Below are 21,557 nucleotides of genomic sequence, written 5' to 3' on the forward strand. Positions count from 1 at the left end.
AATACATATTGAGGATGACAGAGTTTAATCTGGATATCTTGGGCTACAAGAGTGCCCATGATTTAGTTCTTAAATTATGTTAAAATTTTGTTAAATCATCGGGTATCAAGTCTCTCGTTTACAGAGTCGTAAAACTATCTCACCCGAAGTAACTGAAGCCAGAATTAAAACACCTTACCTCTGCTCTTCTCTCTAATAAATTCCACATTAAAGATATTATGCGTTCCATCACACAATATACTTCACCACAACCTTCCAATAGCAGTGAGGCAGAAAGCAATCCCACACTTGCCACGGTCCTTCCTTACATTCAAAACATAACTGAATGCATATCAAAAGTTCTAAAGAAACATAACTTCAAAACCAGATTTACTGCTTGTGGAAAAATCTCTCAACATCTTCTATCCGTCAAAGATAAAATTCCATTTGAGATGCCAGGAGTTGACAGCATTCCATGCATATGCGGCAATGTTTACTGACTTAACTTGCTTATAAAATACTTTAAAGTGATAATAAGTTGATAATAAAAACAAATAACTAATGCAGGGGGCTCCTTCGCTTGGAGAACTCAAGGCTATACCAGAAAGTGCTGAACAGAAGTGCTTCGAGGATTGAAAAAACGTTGGCACAAGTGTGGGAGGGATTACTTTACTTTACTTTACTTTACTACCGTTATAGAGAGCTTGGAAACTTTACGAACAGAGTGATCAAGTGTGAGAAAAAGCATATGTAGAACACTTTTTAAACAAGAAAAACTAGTCAAAAACCATGGGGAAAAGGATTGCTCACCACCAGCTCAAGATTTAATAAACCAAACCTAATTCCAATTCCAATCTCAAATTCGACAATTTCTATAAGAACTTTCAGATGATCATTAGAAGAATCGACGAAGGCAAGTGCAGTGTGTTAGTCCTACTCGACTATTCTAGGGCTTTTGATACCGTTCTTAAATATCTGGGTTTTGGAGAGGTATCTGTGAATTCAATAGAAAACTACTTAACGGAGAGAAAGCAAAAAGTGGTCTTGAACGCTATCGAGTCTGCTTACCTAGACATAAGAAGTGTAGTACCACAAGGCTCGATTTTAGCTTCTGCTTTGTTTATTATTTTCAGAACAAAATTCTACCTCTACCGTTTTTTTTTTACCCTTCTCGATTACATCTTGAATGCCAATATATCAACAATCATGGTTTATTCTTAAAACTGAAAAAATCTACGGTAATGCTTCTTGGCGGTCCGGTGGATGTTAAGCGTTTTGTGTCTGGACCATTCATAACAATAGGCAATATTATTCAGCGATTATAAAACGAAGCAAAAAATTTGGGGTTATTTTTAGATACAAAACTTGGCGTTGAAAAACACATCTCAGCTTGTATACAAATGGCTACTGGTCGTCTAAAAGGTTTGTATAGCACAAGGAATTTTCTAATTGAAAATCTTAAAAAAACGTTTTCGATGCTCCTGTTCTCTCCGCATTCAACCATTGCGATATCGTGTATGGGTCTTGCTTGACAGCACACTCCTCGTGGAAGACCACTCAGCCACAATTTGAAGGATGTGGGTTGAACCAATATGAAGACACGGTGCTTGATCCACGGCTGCTGTCTCTATATCAAAATTATTAAAACAAAATACTCTGAACATCTCTCAGAAAAAGTAACTTTTAAGACAGACGTGAACAACTTAAATCTACAATTTAAAGCATTGATTATTCTTCGTGACCAATCTGGTATATCTGAAAGATCCTTGAGCTACGACCTGGCAGGATTAAACTATATTCCTCCTGCGTCGGTTGCTAATGCATCGAACTTGCTGACGTTTCGATAATCATCCTGTTGGCTTCTTCAGAGCTTAACTCCTTCAGCTTCGCCCCTCTCAAATAATATATAAGCTGGTACAGAGTAAAATGCGAGCCAGTTTCAGTTAAGCTCTGAAGAATCCAATAAGAAGATTAGCGAATCCTCAATAAGCTTGATTCATCAACAGCAGACAGCCGACAGCCGAGAAATAAAAAAGATTTGTAAATAGTATTACGGTAGACAGTGGAAGTTTCTTGGAACATAAAAAAACAACATAAAGTCTTGGAAATTACATTAATCGCAAAAGCAGAAAGTTAGAAGATCACCGATTGAAACAGGTAAGATTACGTTGTAGACTGACCTTTTTGTTACGTTTTAGGGATCATAACGTTATCCCTAATTTTCTTAAAATATCCCATCATGTTAAAGTAACATCTGCTTATAAAATTCTTCTTAAATCTAGTTTGGCTTTAATTCTGGCAAGAATTCATCATACCTGCAAAGAAATAGAGCAAATCCATAAAATTCTTCTATTTCTACATTTGGCAATTGCTCCCATATTGTCCCCATCTGAGTTTGATTTCAAACATGACAAAGCTGAAAATCTTCGGTTATCGAATATCCAGAATCATATTCAAACCAAACACTCAAACACTGGGGCTAATGTATCATCGCACCCACTTTCTGAGACGGAGAAATCAGTTGTTGAGATTTAAAACAGCTAATTAAATTCGATTTGAAACCGCAAAAAACTTAAAAAAAACAAACCTCCAAAATCTAAAATTCCAAAGCCTGAACACATTACTCTAAAATGTCTAACATCCTATCCCGACAACGTAATTCTAAAAACATGGTAGTCATAAACATAAGTAGATATCAGGAAAAATTTCAAGATATTCTTACAGACGGATCCAATCGTCGTCTTAAAAAAGTTCTTACGTCATCTATAGAAAGCAACCTTAAATATGTTATTAAGGGTGCTTCTCTATCAGAATCCGTGAAAAAGTCTGCCACCCCTCATAATTCTAAAATTTTTGGGACTCCCTAATATTGATAAACCATGAATACTCCTTCGACCTATTGTCAGCTCCATTGGTTTTCCAGCATATTCTTTAGCAAATTATCTAGCTTCTATATTAAAACCCTTCACAGGGAAAACTGATAGTTTAGTACATAATTTACTTCATTAATTGATTAATTGGTCAAATTGTCAAGAATCCCTCCGAGGTTTGCCTAGCCATTTAAACTTTATACACCTGAACGTTCGTTTTACAACTGAATTATAAACTTATAATAATCTCCCATTCTTGGATATTTTTATCAATAGAAAATACGCATACAGACCGATAGCTTAATGCATTGTCACATCACCATACTGTCCAAAAATCATCGGTTATTAACTATCTTGTTTACAGAGCCGTCAAATGATCTCAACCCGAGTCACTGAAGCCAGAATTAAAACAAATTAGATGTGCTCTTCTCTCTAACAATTTTCACATTAGAGTTCCATCACAAAATACACTTCACCACAACCCTTCCAAAGACCACGAGTCCGAAAGCAATCCCACACGTGCCACTGCTGTTCCTCCTTACATTCAAAACATGACCGACCACATATCAAATGTTCTTAAGAAATGTAATGTCGAAACCAGATTTAACACTTGTCTAAAAATCTCTCAACATCTGCGATCCGTCAAAGACAAAATTCCGTTAAAAAATAAATAAGTCAAATGTCATTTGATAAAGACACGGTGTTGTCGAAACAATTGTCATGTCATAATATATAATTTTGTGAAAATCTGAACTTTTAGTTCTTATTTATTTTGATAAATGGATTTTCATCAAGTAAAAGCCACCTCAGTTCAAAATTCCGTTTCAGATACCAGGCGAAAAATATTCATTCATTAGGCTCAAAGAACATGAAATAGCCTTAACACTGCGACAAATAATTACGTCAGCAGTTGCCGAATACAATCACGAAACCGGACATCAAATCCTTGCATATTAATTCGCCCCATCAAACAGTATATAAGCAGGTACAGAGTAAAATGGCAGCCAGTTTCAGTTAAACCCTGAAGAAGTCAACAGGATGATTGGCGAAATGTCAGCAAGTTCGATTCATCAACAACCGACGCAGGGGAACCCAGGATTGTATTACAGTCAGTTTCTTTGAAAAAAAGTAACACGATTATAGCAATTAAGGTCATCGACATTATACAGCGTATGCTAAAGGCAGGCAGCGAGTTGTCCAATATATTTAGTGTAGTGTTAGGTACTCTTCAAAGGGGAATACTTTCCTTATTTATTTTATATGTGAACGAACGACTTAATAAACATTCGAAAAGACTTTAAACTTTTTATACTGAGATAAAATTACAGCTGTGATATCAGGTCAATTAATAGACATTTAAATGTTAAGTTAAGATATATAATAAGCACGTCTACGAATTATTGTGAAATCAGTAGTAAAATACCAACAGTACAATCTAACTTTTAACGGAATAACAATCCAAATGTTTAAGTAAAAAATTCAATGGTACCTTTTTAAATCGAAGATTGTGATGGAGAGCTCAAATTGTTCATCTGTGTTTGAAATTAAAGAAAACCTGCTTTTCAATTGAAACTCTAAAGAATAAAGTTTTTTTTGAAGTTACGCGTACAACTTTCGACTCCAATATTTATAATTAAAAAAAAATTATTAGATAAATTTTTAACCTCTCGCCTGTGCAATCATGGAAAGAAATTGTTATCACCTTATTATATTGTAAATTTAATTTCTAAGTGTTGTTTGTAATTATGTTGTAACGTGATAGTGTACTTTTTACATAATTTTCTTTCATAAGTTTTAATACTGACAAAGCCTACTATGCGTTTTCCTACTTTTGATGAATAAATACAATATACATTCATATGTGTCCCACGTAAGAACGGTACACCTTTGTAAATTTTTTGTTTATGGTCGCATTGTGATAATTTGTTTTTTGTTGGATAGATCTCTCAAAAACGTTTGCTATAGGGAATTTCTTTAAGAATTAAGTGTCAACGAATTCTTATTCAGGACCACATAAAACCTAACTATACTAATATCGCAGACGCCTTGCTGTAGAATCTTTGTTTATGGCTCAATTTTGATAATGCTTTTATTGTTGGATAGATAGACATATGTTAGAAAGATTAAGATTTGAACTAAAGAGGCTTTTCAATGCTGTATTTTTTTTTTTTTTTATTAACAAGGGTTTTTAATTTTCTTCTAGTAATGAAAATAACAGAAATATCAAAATTGATTGACGTCGGCATGCTGTTTCCTTTGTAAAACCAAGTTTGCAATGGAGAGGCGAATATTCGACTGGGAAATTCACTCGCTAATTTGTTTTTAACTTTTTTTAGAAAATAACTATATTTAATTTATCTTTGGGAGAATAAGTGGTAATTGTATGGCTAATTGCCTATAGTGCGCGATCTTTCCGTGAAGCTGCTTCGAAATTTAATAGAAGATATCCTGGCCGAAACATTAATGACAGTACAGTTGCGAATATCAATAGACATTTTGATCAGAACGGGACTGTCAATAAACTCGCCAACCAACATGGCAATCGTGTTGTTCCTCCAAGTCAAATAATTCTTGATTATTTTAATGAAAATCCCTGATCCAGTATTAAAAAAGTAAACTGAAATATTTTGAAAAGCTGTATCTTTAGTCCCTTTGAAAAAAGTGGAAAACAGGTCTTTTAGCCCAAATTCCTGCACACTCTTGAATCTGTTGACAGCGAAAGAAGAAAGGAGTTTTGCCTATGGTTGCAGTGTAGGTACTACAAACGGTACGGTTTCATCGCAGAATATTAGAATGTAGAGTGAAGAACATCCGCATTGGAGGATAGGACAGACAGCTGAAATGTGAACATGTGGTGAATTTTAAACAAAAAAATAATTGGGCCATACTTTTTTCATAAAAATTTCTACGGGATCACTTTTCTCCGATTTTTAGAAAATATACTAATTAGTGAAATTGATGAATTACCCCTCGAGGATCGGTACAATTTGCATTTGAATTTTAATGGTGCTCCTATCCATAATTAGAATGGTGGATTGGACGAAACAGTCCTTTAACCTGATGGATCTGATATCACGCTCCTAGATTTTTTTCTGTGAGTGAGATTAAAACGTGAAGTTAATTTATCACGACCGCAAAAAAAGAAAACCTTTGCTTGTGAATTAGAGAAGCTTGCCATAGCATCACTAGCCAAGAGCTAAGAAAAGTATTTAGCAACAATTAAAGTTGCATTGATGATCAGTATATAGAGAAAAATGGTGACCTAACTGAAATAACTAATTTTTAATCTCCATTTTGTTTTTAACAAGTTTTTTCCAAAATTTCATTTGGTATTGGTGCCTTGTTTTTGTTATACTATCCTGTACATACTGTCCCATATACCAACTGAATTTAATTTAATTAATTTAACTGAATATTGAATATGTTAAAACTATTGCTAAAAAGTCTTAAATGTCTGAAATCGAATTTTCGTGTTTTCAATAGGCCTATCAACTTCACATCATTCAATATTGCATTTTATTAAATGTTACTTTAAATTTCCAAATAAGAAATTTTATCGGCTTGAATGAATCAATTAAACTAAATTTTTCATTGCTCAGAGAAACAGCTATTATCTACATTATACCTTTCGAATACTGTAGATTTATTAATGCTGTTGTTTTAAGGAGATACTAAAAAATAAATGTCCCTTAAAAAATATTTGAAGTATTTTTGGTCGCTATTTTTGAAATTTTTATAATTAAAATTGGTGAGATCTTAAAATTACATGCAAAATAATCGTTATTTACAAGGTTTACAATATTTATTTTTCTATAACATTAAAAACGTTGGTAATTGGTCTGGTTGCTTTTGGGTAGTCCTGAATACGAATCTGTTGTCACGACTTTAGTCGATGCTATATGAAAAAAACAGTTTCAGTGCTTTTTAGTAGGACCTTTTAAACAAAAAAAAAACAATTATTAAAATAAACAAACATTCTACAGAAGTAATGCTTAAGTGAGGTGCTCGCGAATAAGAATTTGTTAACACTTTATTCTAAAAGAAATCCCTAATAGGCCTTCTCGATATTTGCCATGACTTCAGGTTGATGTAATAAAAAACACAAGATTTTATTGTGTTTTTGAGATATCTATCAAACGAAGAAAAATCTCAATCAAACCGTAATCAAAGATTTTACAACGAGGCATAAACGATGTTTCAAAAACCCTGTATCGAAACATTATAGAACTTTGTATAGTTGGGTTCTACGTATTCCTGAGTAAAAATTCGTTACCAATTTATTTTTAAAAAATCCCTAATAGTACTTTTCTCTTCACTCTTTTGTTATATAGGCCCAGTTGCTGATGACTTGACAAGTTGAAGTAATAAGCAAAACGAGGTTTTAGTGCATTTTTCAGAAATCTATCCAACAAAAAAAATTTCAAAATCGAACCACAAACAAAGATTTTACAAGGGCGTACAGTTTTTTTAAGTAAGACACACTGTACACTGTGTCCCATTTTGGTCGCAACTGAGGGTCCATTATTGGAGGCGAAAGATAAAAATCGCATCCGATATAGACTTTTCAGTGGTGTAGTCGGTCTTTTTGAACAAAAATAAAATTTGTTTTTTTTTTAATGAAACACCCGATATCTTATAGGCCAATTTAATGCCGCTTGGTATGAACTTCTCAAAAATGTTTAACACTATGGGATTATGGGTATAAATGACCTCACAAAAATGATTTTTTAAAATTTTCATTAATGTATTTGCGGTAGGCCTGGAAAATATAATTTATTAAATGTCTATAATACTTACATAAGAACAGTTTATTTGTTACATTTCACATATGACCTATATATTATTAAAATAAACCAAAACGAGAACCTAGATATCAAAACAAATATTTAAAATGATGAGGAACATAAAAATTATTAATTATTAGCATTAACATTCATCGCAAATCTGATCATAATTCTTTTAATTTATAATGCTAAAAAAATTCGACCATTTTCTCTAAGGCATAACCTACACAGAGTTTCGGTCTTCTCCGAAGCTTTCAGAATAACAAAAGATTGCATTCGCAAATTTTCAAAAGCTGCTTCACTGGTTGCTCGGAGCTCACCAATCTTATTATGACAACTGACATTTAATTTACTTTTTAGATGTGGCCACAAAAAAATCTAAAATTCTTAAATCAGGGGATCTCGCAGGCCATCTGTTTGGCCCATTAGTATCTATCCAAAATTGTCCTCTAAAAAAGGCCTTATGAAAGTTTTATCCGACCAAATTACCTTCCTAGCAAAGTGATGGTCTCACCGAATTTGCTCCAAAAAGCAATTACAATATACCTATCTGGATCACCAGGATGTAAATGATGCACTACGTTCTCCTTATAAAGCTTAAATTTATGATCCTTTAATATTTTTTGTACTCTAATTTTACATGAATTTTGTGGTTTGGCTTGCACCCTTGCTAAAAATTTATTTTTCATATTTCATCTCCTTTCCTTTATTTACTTGGACAAGGTTTTGAGTAGGATCCTTTAGCTTAATTGTTGTAGCACGATTTGGTTGTGGTCTCCTTGGAAACATGATAGTAAAAAAATCATATTTAAAGTGTTTATAAATAAGCATTTAATTATGCCGAATGTTTCTAAGTTTTCAAAATGCATGGTTTTAACAGCTATTCTTTAATATTTTGAATGAGACAACAAAGTAAATGAGGATTTCTCTAAGAATGCTATATTGACATTTCATAAGATACTCGAGATGCGAGGGGTGTCCCAAAGCATCAAATTTTCAAAATCACTGTGTATTTTAAAAACTAAGCTAGTAATGAAAATTTGGTTAACGTTTCGTTTCACAAAAAAGTACCAAAGGTTTGCGAAATTGCCCTTCATTAACTACGAACATATCCCTCAGTTGCGACCAAAATGAGACACAATGTATTGGATGTTTTTTTTTTCGATGTATAGAACTTTAAATTGGCATTACTGTTCAAGGTGGCGACCGATTTAATAGCTGTCAAGTGATTTATTCTCCGTTTGGTTTGGCAATTCATCATGAATAGACTCACGCCTGAACAACGCTTGCAAATAGTGCAATTTTATTTCGAAAATAATGGTTCTGTGCGGAATACGTCCACAAAATCGTCTATCAGAGCAGTTAATTCGATTAACCATGAATTTTTTTCGCACCACGTTTACTCTTATTGATAACTTGCATCCCCAGAGACGCCATACGGTGCGTACAGAAGAAGCTATTGCTGCTGTAGAGCGTAGCATTGAGGAAGACCCGAATAAGTCCATCCGCCATCGAGCACAGGAATTGGATCTGTGTTCATCCACTTTATGGAAGATTTTGAGGAAGGATCTTGGTTTCTGTGCTTACAAAATCCAACTCGTGCAAGAATTGAAGCCAAACGATCATCAAGTAAGGCGTAGATTCGTCGAATGGGCCCAAAACGAGATTGCCGTTGTTCCCGATTTTCATAAACGAATTTTGTTTAGCGACGAAGCGCACTTCTGGTTGAATGGCTACGTCAACAAACAAAACTGCTGCATTTGGAGCGAAGCTAATCCTCAAGTGTATGTCGAAACACCGTTACATCCAGAAAAACTGACTGTTTGGTGCGCTTTATGGGCTGGTGCAATCATTGGTCCGTACTTCAAAAACGGTGATGGCCAGAAAGTTGCAGTAAATGGTGATCGGTATAGAGCTATGATTACTAACTCTTTCATTCCTGAATTGAATAACCATGATGTCCAGGAAATGTGGTTTCAACAAGACGGCGCAACATGTCACACAGCTCGTGCCACAATCGATTTATTGAAAGACACGTTTGGTGATCGCCTAATTTCACGTTTTGGACCTGTGAATTGGCCTCCAAGATGTTGTGATTTAACACTGCTAGACTACTTTCTGTGGGGCTATGTAAAGTCATTGGTCTATGCGGATAAGCCACAAACGCTTGACCATTTGGAAGACAACATTCGCCGTGTTATTGCCGATATACGGCCACAAATGTGGGAAAAAGTCATCGAAAATTGGACTACATCCGCGAAAGCCGTGGCGGTCATATGCCAGAAATCATATTTAAAATGTAATGCCACAAGATTATCTTTCGAATAAATAAAATTCATGTCAATCGAATAATCCATCGTTGTTTTATTGCAACTTAATGTTCGATGCATCGGAAAAAAACACCCCTCACTATATACAAGTGGAGATGTGCTGGTCATGTAGCACGCATGACCGATTACAGATGGTCAAAAAGAATATTAGAATCACGACCGAGAGAGGACACAAACAGTCGACGTTGACCACCAACTAAATGGAACGGCGATATAAAGAGAGTAGCTGGAAATTGTATCAATACTGCTCAAGACAAAAGACGGTGAAAAATCTTAGAGGAGGTCCATATCCAATAGTGGATGCAGGAAGCGAGGGATGATGATGATATAATGTTGAACTTTTTCCGTATTTTATTTTCTTCGCTTTAGTAATGCTTTATAATATTTCATAAAAACATTTTTAAAGAAATTGTTGATGTGCCTAAGCTTTTGCTGGATACAGCACATTTACCCTTTCAAAAGTCGATCAACTTTCGAGTTTATTTACATTTTTCACCTAGGTCAAACCTACAGTCTTATGAAATTAAACGGTTGTGGTAATTTTATTTGCAAAATTTATTGAAATTGAGACGCACAACAACAACAAAATAAATCGAAATATTTCATTGTACCGTCTGCACACGAATCACGAACGCAATAAACTGTAATCTGCCAGACGCACGTACCCGGCACGTAGAAAACAATGTCCGCGGTCAAAAATAAACATTCGCTTGGCCAGGTCAAAAAGTACCTATTTAAATGCGAAACGGACTCGTCCAGAATGACTTTTACATAATTTACTTTTAATTGCCTTGCGTCTCCTTATCGCCAAGTTCCCCACACGAACGATAGCCCCAAGACGTGACCCACGATGCGCGATGGGACGATCGTGCGGCGCAAGCGTCATTTTCTAAATTTTCGAGTAAAAATAAAATCCGAATTCAGTTGTCACATACGCGTCGTGGATCGCTCAGACCGATCGCAGCCGACATATCCGTAGCACTCGTATATCGACCGGCTCGACAATTTTATGTAAGTGTGCGCAAAAATTTTTCGTTAGGCCATCGCGACGCAGGCACTAACATCTTCGAATCATCGATCGCAACTTGAAACACGTTCGTTTTTAGATGTAGGTCTAGGTTAGATCGTTCTTCGAATTGATTTCTGGGCTGTGGTAGCTTCGGATCAAAATCGGTAAACTCTTCCTATATCATGAATGTAGGGAACCAAAAAAAAAAGGAAAAACAATTCATCTCCCGATTGTCAAAAGTAATTGGAGTTGTTTGGAGGTATTCCTGTTAGAACATTCTAGTCACTCTCAAATGTTGGTATATTGTTCTCATTCTAAATAGTCTAGCCAACATGTTATTAATGTCGCTCAAAGTTCAACCGAACAATCGAATATTTATTATCTACGCTATACATATATTTTTTTAATTCTGATTTTCTCATATATAAATGATCAAATTGATTTCTGGACTGTGGTGGCTTCGAATGAAAAGCGGCAAACTCTTCCTACATCACGAATGTACGCAACCAATAAAGAGTTCCAGAAGAACTCGATAAATTACGTTCGTGATACCAAAAAAGAGGAAAAAGAATACATCCCCCAATTTTCAAAAGTCATTGGAGTTGGTCGTCAAATATAGATCGACATAAACTATAACAAATCCTGGCTAACAGACTTACGCTTCTCATTTCGACAACTATTTAGGTCAACGTCATATCTTCAAGTTTTTTATTGAATCTTGTAGAGCCGTCGCCTATTCAACATTCTTGTTGTTGTTTGCTGGTTTGTATTTTCAAGTTTTCCAAATTTAATGTAATGGGGAACCGCGTCTGAAAATCTCACCATAATCGCTAAAGGGATCACAAGAAAAAAGATGTTTCTAGAAGTCCATTTTTTCTATTCCTACAAGAATATTTTTGCCACGTTTAAATATTGGTATATTGTTTTCATTCGCAACAGTCTAGTAAACATGTTATTAATGTCGTTTAAAGTCCAACCGAACAATCGGATATTATTTACGCTATGGTGGCTTCGAATCAAAAACAATAAACTATATCACGAATGTACGGAACCAATAAAGTCTCTTAAAAAAACTTGATAACTTAAATGTGTGATACCAAAAAAGGATAAACAATACATCCACCAAATTTGTTTCATTAGAAACAATCGAATATTTCTCATATATAAATAAAGATTTCTGAGCTGTGGCAGCTCCGAATAAAAAAGCAGTAAACTCAACGTACGTCACGAATGTACGGAACCAATAATATATTCCAGAAGAACTTGATGAATTAGATTTCTGGTTTCAAAGAAAGGAAAACCAATACATCTAGTAATTTTCAAAGGTAATTTTAATTTTTCAAAGAAACTTCCGCAGGCTACTGTAATACTTTCTACAAAACTTCTGGATTCCTCCTGCGTCGGTTTTTGCTGAGTCAAACTTGCTGACGTTTCGCCAAACATCATGTTGGCTCCTTCAGAGCTTGACTGAAACTGGCTCGTATTTTACTCTGTACCTGTTTATATATTGTTTGAGGGAGGCGGAGCTTTGAAGAAGGCAGCAGGATGATTGGCGAAACGACTCATTAAAAACCGACGCAGGAGGAATCCAGAAGTTTTGTAAAAAGTAAGGTAATTTTAGTTCGTCAGGGTCGTCCAAGACATGTCTATCATAGTTTTCAGTTGGTTATTAAATCTCAACTTAATCATTAAAGTGATCGCAGGAAAAAAAGAGAGTCTTTCTGGAAATCATTTTCGAAACATGATCATCTATTCAAAACATTCTAATAAATAAATAAATAATATATAAATTATGATAAATAATAAATAAATTTATTTCAAGTAGAGTCCAAATGAACAATTGAATATTAACTAAAAAAAAGTAATCTGAGGGGTTAAGGTCAACTGACCTTGTTGGCCGAAGAACTGCTGAACCTCTTCTAATCCGCCGGTTGTGAGGAGGTGCGCCGTCGTGCTAAATTCACATTTGTTGTGTTACATTAATAGGAATATCATCCAGCAATATTGAAAGATCATTTTCAATGAAACGTGAATAACGACTGGCCTTAATACTTTCTTTAATTATAAATGAACCAATCAGACGGTCATCAATAATACCACACCAAATAGTCACCGAAAATCTATCTTCAAAATAGGATTCCCGAGTTGGTCGTGCAAATTCCTGGTGTTGTTGATACCGTTTCGGGTGAATGAGGCTTCATCACTAAATAATATTATCGTTTGATTTCTCAATATCCAGCGACTAAAAAATTGTGTAAAGTTCTAAAGTTCTAAAGTTGTAGCTCAATCAGAATTGCTTTCCGGATATATATTCTACAAACCGAGTAGTCATCGTCTCCTTGATATTTTTTATTCTGCTTGCTGGTTTGTAGGTTCAATCTTTTCAGATTTAATGGGATGAAGAAACACCGTTCTCACCTTAATGGTTTTCCGACCCACATTTCTTCTGTTCCTACTAGACTATTTTAGCCACACTTAAATGTTGGTATATTGTTTTACAGCGAAGCGCAAACGATATTTCAAAAACCTTGCAATGGAACATGACAGACATTGGTATAGTTGGGTTCTCAGTACTCCCGAATAAGAATTAGTTGCCAAATTATTCTTAAATTGGCCAAAATCCAACCATTAAGATTTTACAGAGGTGTACAGTTCTTATGTGGGTATAACTGAAGATTTCTAGGTTAGATTGTTCTTCGAATTGATTTCTGAACGGTGGTGGCCTTAATTCAAGGACGGTAGTCTCTTTCCAGATTGCGAAGATAGATAATTATTGAATGTTCGAGAGGAACTCTAAAAATAAAATATTTTTTTACTCCCTTCTCTAAAATACCGAATTATACACCGATCTAACGCGCGGAAAGTGTCATTTTACCACTTCAGTTTTGTTTCCTACGGTTGCAAGCCGCAAGACATTTCCAGGATATTACCGCACGGGGTTAGGAGCAATCGGATGTTTTCGGAAGTATTTCCCCCGGTATATGTATTCGTGTTGTTTTGGTTAGTTTGGTTTGGTTGGTTAGTCATTCTCGTTTATCAAACACTCGTTCCGCTGCGCTCTGCTCGTGCTAAAGAAATTCGTCATCTCAGCAATTTAGAAATCATAATTATGACACCTCCTCGCTAATATACAGGATGTTTTCTAAGTAAATGTCAATAATTGGGGGACGATTTTTGGGTCCATTTCAAAATGAATGATAAACATGAACACATGTCGTAAACGCCTTAACGTTTAAGATACAGAGTGGTAAAGATGTCAAAATAAAACTAAATGAACCAGGAAACTAACTAAATCATTGGAATAAACAATTGGAATCATGTCATAGGATTGAATTTGGAAAATGCCAGCTTTGATAAAGAAATCGCAAACCGTTTAATTTAATTTCCACATCATATAGAAATACGCTATTATTTTGCTTAATAATGACTTCTTATGGTAGATTTTCTTCCCTCATACAGTGTCTCACATCATCTTTCCAACTTTTTAGATCTTTCCCAATATTATCACTAACATGTGGACCAAATGTAACTCATGGTGCTCAACAAATTGGATAATATTCCGTTTTATAGAAATCATTTCAGAATAAAAATGTATAGAAAAGTTATTATACCAACCTCATGATTAGTAGACACCACAGATCTTACCCATTTCGATAGGGCTTTAATAAAATAAATTACGATGGAAAGTGGGTAACATGTTCTGAAAATGATTCTGTAGACAAGCTGGAGTCAAAGTTTCTGTGTCTTGAAGTTGTTTGGGGTCTATATGCACCATGATCTTGAAGGTTGGCAGTAAAATACGCGTAGCTTTGGTTAGTTTTCGTTTATAGTCGCGACAGAAATCCATTTTTTCTGTTCCTAGTAAATTATTTTAGGCGCTCCTAAGCCTCGATATAAGAAATTTCGCTATATTTGATACTTTAATAAAATGTCCAGTTTTAAGAAGGTACCCCGTATAATCTTTTCATGCGTAACATTATAATAAATAACATGCTATTTAGGCCGCTTAAAGTCCAACCGAACAATCGAATATTGTCTACGCAAAATTTTACTTCCACCTGATTTTTTCATATACACATTTACATATACATATATTCATATACACATTCATTACCTTTGATAATTTAAACCTCTTGTGTCTCACTCCTATTTTCTCCACGTTTTCCCTACACCATCTTTCAACCTTTTTCTAAGGGCGACTCTCATCTTCGCAATCTTCGCATCCTATCGATCTTACTTACTGTGTACTGTAAATGTAAGCCATGGTGCTCAAAAAATTGGGCATTATCCACTTTCACACAAGGAAAAGTTATTACAACAACCTCAAATATACGCATGATGGGAAACCACGCTACTCGATAGGGCCTTGATAACATAAATAATGATGGAATTTGGGTAACATTGTCTGACCAATTTAACAGCAACTTTAACAACGGCCCTAAGAACTTAGCAATGGATTCTACAGGCAAGCCGCAGTAAAAATTCCTAAGGTCTAATATTTTCTCCATACCCTTTAAATACAAAGGAAAATTGACTTCATCGAGTAAGTTAGTAAGTTAATGATATTGTCGCCATATTAAATAATGCCTAACTATCTTCATTGTAGAAAGATTTGCATTAAAATAGTTCTCACTCTGGAAAAACACAGAAAGAGGTGTAAATGTCAAAACCACTCTCTGGTACTTTAGATACGTCTTCTACAAATCAATACTTTAATGATGGTTAATGTGTAGGGATAGAAAGACATTTAAAAAATATCAAGACTAAAGCCACAAACCCATAATTATGTAACTGATCGTGATTTGGGTAGTATCGAAGTCGAAAGTCGAATAAAAATGTGGTCTTATCTCCCTTTGCTTTGCAGAGGTCACGATAACAGTGAAGATTGCTTAACTATAAGATTGTATCCGAGAAACTGAATCACGCGAAAAATGGTCATTGAATATTTTTCCATTGCGCAGGGATCCCACACAAGGTGACCCAAATACTTTCGTCAAAATTTGTAATAATTATCAAGAGAACTTTAAAATACAAAAGTTCTTTATATTTAAGGTAATTTTTAGATTACTTTCATTTGGGGATTATTCGATTTCGGTATTCCAGACCCTTGTAAAATCCTCGTTCACGGTTCGATATTGACAATTTTTGTTGATGGATATATTTCCCAAAATTGAACTAAAACCTTGTTTTGCTTATTGCTTAAGCCTATTGGACTATTTAACTAAAGTGAGAGAAGAGAGAAGGAGAGATTTTTTAATGAATAACTTAGCACCGAATTCTTATTCAGGGGTACTTAGAACTCAACTATACCAATTTCTATCATGTTTCGACACAGAGTGTTTAAAAATAACGATACCTAGCTTTACTGTAGTAAACTCTAAAAAAAAACAGTAAAATATATCTAACAAAAAAATCCCAAAATTGAGCCAGTTTATGTAATAAGCAACAACAAAAAATATATCGATATCAAGCCATGATTAAAGATTTTAGAAGGATGTACAACAGGCCGAATAGGATATTTCAAATCCCCTGTATTTAAACATGATAGAAAGTGGTATATAAAATTTCTAATACTACTTCTCTCTCTTTTGTTAAATAATCCCAGTTGGAATTTAGGTTTAAGCAATAACCAAAATAACGTTTTAGTGTATTGTTGAGAGATCTAACAAACAATCAAACAACAACCAACAAAGAAAATCAAAATCGAATCATAAACGAAGATTTTACAAGTGTAACGCACTGTCTATTTTCAAGGCCAGCATTTGTTGGAAGAGCGCTACTCATTTAGTCGAAAATCGACCCCATGAAGCACCAACACTCTATTACCGAAGTTATTTTGCGATGACAGTAATAAAACGTTTTCCAACTTTAAAAATACCAAACGGCTATTGATCAGCACTGATGCTTTGCAGAATTCAAATCCATTTTTTTGTATTAAAATAACCATATCAATAACAACGAAAAATCTATTGCTAATAATAAACTACAAACAAAGACTTTGCACAGGTGTGTGTTTTAAGTGAAGTAGTTATTGTCGGATTATTTGACTTTTCCAAATTTTTGCGCATTCTGTTTAAAAAAAAAATTGATTGGTTTACGAATGACTAGGTATAATATCTTAACTTAACCGAGTACTATTTGTATGAATAATCTAAGGAGACATTTTATTTTAACTCAATGAATATTTGAGGGCGAACATAGCAGAGTGTAAAAATTTTTTATTTAATTAAATATTCTATATAATACGATAATGACAGTAGCTATAATTCTAAAATAGAAACTAACCAAAGTTCATTAAACCTAAGTCTAGTGTGTATAGAGAGAGGGTTGGTCAGAAGTGGCCCGATGACCATATTTCCTAGGAATTATTTGACTTTAAATCTATGAAATATAGTATATGGAGATTTCTAATAGGCTGGATTGAATGGTGGTGTGGACGACGTTGCCATATTTATGGTTTTTCTCCCTAAGCCATTAAACTTTTTTATTTTAAATACAAATGGTATGTTTTCATTCAGTTTTTGGAGTGTCCATAAAATTCTAAGTATTCTTCGTGTAACCTCCCTGTATCTAAATTCAACCGTTTTTACAAGAATGAGAAAAAAACGAAAATAATTCATTATTTAATCAATAAACTATAACTTAATTTGAATGAATGACACAATTAACGAAATGGTAAACTTAAATAATAATAAAAACTATTTAAAAACTGCTAGCTGCTAATAAAAGCTCGAACTGACGTCGTTTTGCTACTTGACACTGTCTTAAGTAAATTCCCGTACAGTGTTTTGGAAAGCATTTGATGTTACAACTAAAATTTCGGTTCTTATCCGCTCTTCTGAGTCTGAGTATACTTTAGTTTTGAGATGACCTCGAAGAAAAAAATCTAGGGGATTTAGATCTCGTCATTGAGACGGATTTGGAAACATTTGATTCAGGTACTCTTATATTTTGAGTATATGTTGTTGAATCGATAACTTCCGTCCTTAAAAAGTCCTGATACTTTCGACCGGTAAGAATACCACTGATAAAGAAAGGCCTTATAATATTGCCACTAATTATTCCAACTCATATATTTAGCTATATTTGGAAATTTGAAATTAAAATCGATTCATTTAATAAAATAAATCCAATTTTGTTTAATAGTTTTTATTGTTATTTAAATTTGCCAATTTATTAAAATCATTAATTATGTCGTATTCTGTAGTTTGTTTTAAATAAGGTATTTCTTATATTATTTATATTTTAGCAATGATCTCTAACCTAAACATATACAATGATGTAGATAAGGGGGTTGCCATCAGTGCTGGCGCAAGCTGGCAAACAGTTTAGTAAAAATTTTCCGGACTCGAACTAGAGTTGTTCCAAAGGGATTTTATAAGTTAAAAAACTAAAATTTTCTTGCAAATAAGGATACAAGGTTTTACTAACAGAGATTCTTTAATCTTTGCTTTATTATTTATTTTTGTTTGCAATGTAATAAATTGATGTCAATTACCAATTTTTATCCATATTATTTTAATTCTCAATTGCAGACAATGTCAAACTAACTCTAAACAAATCAGAACTAATCAGTGCTTTGTCCATGATTTTCTTGGAACATACTCTAAAAGGTCGCAATGATAGCTTCCGTTTTCCAACCCTATCAAACTTTTTGAAGATCGGCTGATTTTTAAACCAATCTTCAAAATTTTGCCTGTTCATATTGTCATGATAATCTTCGCTTTTTAGTCCACTTTAAAAAATTAAATTGGCTTCCATAGTAATTCATTCCTTTGATCCAACGTGAACCACATTATATCAATAACCTTTTTTAGAATTTGTAGACATAGTATTATCTTGGCTGTTTTTACTAAAAACCCAAGTCTTATCAATAAATACGGTTGTACAAGCATCTTCTCCTAAATTTTGATTTTTGAAAGACACATACATAATCAAAACCGGCTTTGACTGTTATAAAAAAACAACAATGATTTTTTTTCAATTTTCTTTGTCTCTGTCAGTTGACATAGATTCAACAAAAATAAGCAAAAATGACGTCATTCCAGAAAGGTACTGCGCCAAAGCGGTATGAAGTTGGCAACTAAAAGTTGCCAGTGACGGCGAAGACTTCTAAAGCAGTTTAGGAAGCAACTGATTTAAATTAAATAGATCTCTCGCTTTCGTTGCTAAAGAAGATGTTCGATTGCAACGTCGTAGAGGGGTTGCTATAGGGTGAAACAAAAAAGTATTAAATTTATTTTCTACTTTAATCGAAATTTACACACTATTTCTTAATGAAAATGTGTCCCCAAAGGTTGGCTTTCGTTTCATGTAAAAATATTTTCTTTGCCTCCCGTACGGGAGTTGCAATAGGGTGAAACAAAAAAGTATTATATAGTTAAATAAGAACAAACGTTGTTCAGATTTTCACATAAATATATAAAAAATACATTAAAAAAATGGATTTTCATCAAGTAAAAGCCACTTCAGTACAAGTATTAAACATGTTTTTCTACTTTAATCGAAATTTACACACTTCCATTTTTGAATAAAAATGTGTCCCCAAAGGTTAGCTTTCGTTTCCAGTAAAAATATTCTGTTGCACTCCCGTACGGGATTTGTATTGCATGAAATCAAAAAGTATTAAATATGTCTTTTTACTTTATTCGAAATTTACACGCTTTCATTTCTTAATGAAAATGTGTCCCCAAGGTTAACTTTCGTTTATAGTAAAAATATTCTCTTGCACTCCCGTACGGGAGTTGCTATAGGGTTAAACAAAAAAGTATTACATTTTTTTTTACTTTAATTGAAATTTACCTGTATTACACCTTATGAGTGTATAATCCATAAAGTCATTGTGAAAAACTATTTGTTGAGAGGTTTTGTTCTTGCCCCGTCTTTTAATCTACCGAACCTATGAATTTTCCACGTAAAATTGACTGAATTCCTCTTCAATAAATTAATAAAATGATAACTTAATAAGATAAATGATTTAAAATGAATATTACATTTGATATCCCTATAAAAATCATAGGTTTTAACCTAAACCTTTTGTTTATTTGACTATCACGTATAATTTTATCTGTACGTCACGTCTCAGCCGTTGGCTGTGGCAATCTGTATAATTCAGAAGTGAATAATTTAAAAAATGCACTTACGTGCAAACAAGTTTTGTATTTAAAATTTCTTGGTAATTATTGTAGGTTTTGAGAAAAGCATATGGGTCACCTTATGTGAGGCACCCGGTACACAATGTGACCGGTAACTATCGAGGACGCTAATTACTTTACAATGTGCAACGATATAAATACAATAGTTCATTTTTTTCGAAAATCCCAAAAGGATCCGCGCAACATTGGACTTTCACGCGATAGTGGGTCATCCGCGCCATGGAATTTTGCATAATTTAATTACATTTTTAAAAAAATGCAGCAAACGTCTACCGCTTAAACTAAGTTGTCGGGTAACTGAACTGCTTTAAATAAAACAAAACTGGTTGCTAAGGTTGAACGCGATTGCAAATGGAATGCAGTCGTTCTAGTTTTTTGCGTTTGTTAATAAAAAGGAAATATTTATTTAATTGCGCATCGAAGTGCCTACGGTTTACATTCTATTAAACACAATTTTATAGCGGATTACAGTGTGTCAGCTTAATTACCTTAATTACCTCAAAACCAATAAAACTGACAATTGTTTGTAATCACTTAACTTTCAATAACTTTAAATTATTTCATCGGTGTAAATATACAAAATGTTTGTATTTTCGTCGACCAGTAGGTTTATTATTTTCAAAAATATATACATATATAAATACCCTACTCACACACTATAAATACCACACTTTTATTTTTTGTACCCTTGTATATAGCACGGTGAAATTTGACATGCACGTATATAGTTAAAATCTCTAATTTTTGACATATAACAATATCTCAAAACGTCAGCAGGGCAGGGCACCTTTACATTACACCATGTACATATATAAATACCCTACCCACACACCATAAATACCACCCTTCTATTTTTTGTACAATTGTATATAGCACGGTGAAATTTGACATGCACGCATATAGTTAAAATCTCTAATTTTCGACATAAAACTATATCTCAAAACGTCAGCACGGCAGGGCACCATTTTATTTTTTTTTAGTGGTACGAGGGGTCACGTTCTATTCGCATACCAATTTTGAGAACATTTAATTCGTCTGTTTTGGTTTATTCGAAAATAGCACCTGGTGCATTTTGACAATAATAAAATCTGTCAATATACTGGCTCCTAACATTTTTGCAAAGTGTCTGGGGGAATTACACTGCAAACGTTTCGAATTCTCGTCTTTCAGATCTTCAACTGAATTTTGTGTTGTAACATAAGATATCCGCACATAAAAAAATCCAAGGGTGTTAGGTCTGGCGACCGAGCTGACCATTCAATAGGGCCTCGTCTTCCAATCCACCTTTTAAGAAAAGTAGCATTTAACCATTCCCTAACATTTCTTGAATAATGCGGTAGCGCAACGTCCTGCTGAACAAACAATATGATGACGAAGTAAACCCGTCCAAACTATTTTTTGTGGATATTGTGTGTGATTATCTCGAAAAA

At 33.9% G+C, this 21,557-nt stretch overlaps 1 protein-coding gene across 2 annotated transcripts in view; it reads left to right on the plus strand.

Moving 5' to 3' along the window:
* The first annotated feature begins 10,891 nt into the window (after window positions 1–10,891).
* The window catches only part of LOC132704289 (pyruvate carboxylase, mitochondrial), a 51,582-nt gene continuing 40,916 nt past the window's right edge, over window positions 10,892–21,557 (plus strand). For both annotated transcript variants that reach the window (XM_060674183.1, XM_060674182.1), the window contains exon 1: window positions 10,892–10,974. The gene's annotated coding sequence lies outside the window, so the exon portion shown is untranslated. The remainder of the gene's footprint in view (window positions 10,975–21,557) is intronic.

This window comes from Cylas formicarius, unplaced genomic scaffold, assembly GCF_029955315.1.
Source record: "Cylas formicarius isolate icCylForm1 unplaced genomic scaffold, icCylForm1.1 PGA_scaffold_7__23_contigs__length_41026272, whole genome shotgun sequence".
NCBI lineage: Eukaryota > Metazoa > Arthropoda > Insecta > Coleoptera > Brentidae > Cylas > Cylas formicarius.